The sequence below is a fragment of the Salvelinus sp. IW2-2015 genome, unplaced genomic scaffold (assembly GCF_002910315.2).
Source record: "Salvelinus sp. IW2-2015 unplaced genomic scaffold, ASM291031v2 Un_scaffold2816, whole genome shotgun sequence".
Classification (NCBI taxonomy): Eukaryota; Metazoa; Chordata; class Actinopteri; order Salmoniformes; family Salmonidae; genus Salvelinus; species Salvelinus sp. IW2-2015.
In genome coordinates, this window is record NW_019944116.1 from 148,609 (window position 1) to 152,481 (window position 3,873).

Here is a 3,873-nt window from a genome sequence, read left to right on the forward strand (position 1 = left end):
AATGAGGGGTGTGTGCCCAATGGATCCACGGAGCTATGCTGAGTACCCTGTCTGGTTCTTCGTGTTCCACTATTTCTTCCAGGATCCATGATATGCGATATGTATCGTAGTGGGGGGACATCTCTTCTCTTGTTTTGTTAGACTCTGTCATGTCTGTTGCATTCTTCTGTTTTTTCTCTGTTTACCGCCTCGTGCTGGTACTTCTCCCTGGTTTTCGTGTCGTCCCTGTTGTTCGGCTACTTTTCTTCCTCTATTTTCTGTGAGTTTTGTTTCATACTTCTGATTGAGAGGTGTTGGTGGCCATCGGTCGTTACTTTCTGAGGGCAATCGGCCCTATAAGTCTCTGTACAGTCACCTGCGAGTTCGCCTATCTGATTTCCTTTCATTTCCTGCTCATCTGTTGAGTTTATTTACACATAATTGTAGAGGTGGGGTCAGATGCCACCTGAGCATATATGTAGCTCATCCTAATACCCGTTTTGGTTGGCGGTTGAATACCGTTTGTGGCGTGTTGAATACCGTTTGTTGGCGGTTGAATACCGGTTGTGACGGTTGAATACCATTTGTGGCGGTTGAATACCGTTTGTAGCTGGTTGAATACCGTTTGTGGCGGTTGAATATACCGTTTTGTGGCGGTTGAATACGCGTTTGTGGGGTTGAATACCGTTTGTGGCGGTTGAATACCGTTTGTGGGGTGAATACCGTTTGTGACGGTTGAATACGCATTTGTGGCGGTTGAATACCGTTTGTAGCGGTTGAATACCGTTTGTGGCGGTTGAATACCGTTTGTGGCGGTTGAATACCGTTTGTGGTGGTTGAATACCGGTTGTGGCGGTTGAATACCATTTGTGGAGGTTGAATACCGTTGTGACGGTTGAATAACGTTTGTGTTTGGAATGGATATACAACAAGAGTCCTGAGTAAGATGAGGCATAGCGAAGATTACATGACAGCACGTTTTAAGTTCATCTACCTTGGTGATGGTGTGTAGCATATGGTAAAGATATGTCGTTGTACCTTACCATACAAACAGAGTGGATGTGATAGGATACTTAAAAAAAATATTATAATAATGTATCTTTGTTCTATATTGTTGATCAAATCCTGGAGACCGTAAAAGTGAGACCATGAAAATGTGATTTTTTGATTCCATTGTGTATTCCCATTATAATGTTCTAATTGGAAAATGTTGTTGTCTAGCTAGAGGTTCTAGCTTCTCCTCTTGTGTAAATAAACATTCAAGCAACTGGACTTCTTCAAGCAAGCAAAAATAGACATCTAGGCAGAGATCTATGTTTAAACGAAGCTTATACATAGACCAGGGCTCTCCAACGCTGTTCCTGGAGAACATCCTTCCTGTAGGGTTTAATAGACCAGGGCTCTCCAACTCTGTTCCTGGAGAACATCCTTCCTGTAGGGTTTAATAGACNTAATAGACCAGGGCTCTCCAACTCTGTTCCTGGAGGACATCCTTCCTGTAGCGTTTAACAGGGTTGGAGTGAAGCTACAAGAGGGTCTCTCTCCAGGAACAGGGTCAGAGTTAAAACCTACAGGAGGGTTTCTCTCCAGGAACAGGGTCAGAGTTCAAACCTACAGGAGGGTCTCTCTCCAGGAACAAGGTTGGAGTTAAACCCTACAGGAAGGATGTTCTCCAGGAACAGGGTCGGAGAGCCCTGGTATAGGTTGTGTTCTGTATTTCTTGTGGTTCTACACTATATATATATACGCCGACTGCGAGCCAGGCCTAATCGCCCAACATCACTAATGCTCCTGTGGCTGAATGGAAGCAAGTCCCAACATCTAGTGGAAAGCCTTCCCAGAAGAGTGGAGGCTGTTATAGCAACAACGGGGGGACCAACTCCATATTAATGCCCATGATGTTGGAATGAGATGTTTGACGAGCAGGTGTCCACATACTTTTGGCCATGTAGTGTATGTATTTCATGTGCATTCCTTTAAAGAAAAATTTAATTTATTTATTTAATAAACCTCATCGTCTGTGGTTACAGCCGTGTCATGTTGTTGTGGTCCCTGAGAATACTAGATGTTTGCGTGACTAATGTTTTAAAAAGTTTGCGTCCCAGATGACACCCTATTCCCTACGTAGTGCACTACCTTTGACTAGGGCCCTACATCGTACTCTGCTAAGGGCTCTGGTCAAAAGAAGTGCACTATATAGAGAATAAGGTGCCATTTTGGGACGTAGCCTGAGAGTTAATTCTAACAAGGTTCTTCCAGAAATGTACCGTGGAAAGGAAGGGCCTTGTAATGGATTTCGAGCTTCTCATAAGTCTCTGTGTGTATTTTAATGAGAGCGTTAGATCGTCTACCAATGCCTCTGTCCTTTCCTTAGCAATGTCCTGGTTTTAATGCAAACCAGTGCTGCTTCTGTTGAGATGTTCCCCCACACTCAAGTGTGTTCTGTGTTTTAGTCACAATCAAAAATTGGGAGTGTACAACATAAATGTGTCTATCCAGTGACAATAAAAGGGATATAAATCTCTTACCTTGTAAATGGAGTCGTGTTGAATGAAAAGTCCCGTCTCCATGTGTTGCTAGGGAACACTGAATCCTGCTACCTCTAGCATTACAAAGCATTTGTAATCATGTATAATGGCTTATCAATAAAGGCCAATAAATTCTGACTGACAATTCATGATTTCCACACCTGTAAGTAATACTGGTTTGGACCTAAAACAAAGACAAGTTCTTCTGAAAGCTGTAAGTTGACCTTTTAATTGTTGGCCATTAAAACCATACCTTTTAAACATACAACCGGCCCATAGCCATACCTTTTAAATATACAACTGGCCCACAGCCATACCTTTAAATATACAACTGGCCCACAGCCATACCTTTAAATATACAACTGGCCCATAGCAATACCTTTTAAATATACAACTGGCCCATAGCCATACCTTTAAACATACAACTGGCCCATAGCAATACCTTTTAAATATACAACTGGCCCATAGCCATACCTTTTAAATATACAACTGGACCATAGCCATACCTTTTAAACATACAACTGGCCCATTAAAACCATACCTTTTAAATATACAACTGGCCCACAGCCATACCTTTTAAACATACAACTGGCCCATGCCATACATTTTAAACATACAACTGGCCCACAGCCATACTTTTTAAATATACAACTGGCCCACAGCCAAACCTTTTAAATATACAACTGGCCCACAGCCAAACCTTTTAAACATACAACTGGCCCACAGCCAAACCTTTTAAATATACAACTGGCCCACAGCCAAACCTTTTAAATATACAACTGGCCCAKAGCCATACATTTTAAACATACAACTGGCCCACAGCCAAACCTTTTAAATATACAACTGGCCCACAGCCATACCTTTTAAACATACAACTNTTTTAAACATACAACTGGCCCACAGCCAAACCTTTTAAATATACAACTGGCCCACAGCCATACCTTTTAAACATACAACTGGCCCATAGCCATACCATGTTTAAACCTTTAACCCTGATGTGGTGTTCATGTTTTTGTTATTCTCCTAATGTTCACGGGTCTGATGGACCCACTACATTATTGGGTTTTTAAAACTATACAGCCATAACAATTTACATAAAAACACTTAACACTTAGATGTTGACTTATATTAATTACAAGCAATATAGACAGTATGGTTAATATAGACAGTATGGTTAATATAGACAGCATGGTTAATATAGACAGTATACATGGTTAATATAGACAGCATTGTTAATATAGACAGTATACATGGTTAATATAGACAGCATGGTTAATATAGACAGCATGGTTAATATAGACAGCATGGTTAATATAGACAGCATGGTTAATATAGACAGATGTTAATAAGCAGCATGTTAATATGA

The 3,873-nt window shown here is 41.0% G+C and overlaps 1 long non-coding RNA gene across 1 annotated transcript; it reads left to right on the forward strand.

Moving 5' to 3' along the window:
* The first annotated feature begins 751 nt into the window (after positions 1–751).
* On the forward strand, positions 752–2,515 carry LOC139025532 (uncharacterized). Its single transcript, XR_011477127.1, has 2 exons — positions 752–794; positions 855–2,515. It is a non-coding gene; the product is annotated as an uncharacterized lncRNA (long non-coding RNA).
* Positions 2,516–3,873: the final 1,358 nt, after the last annotated feature.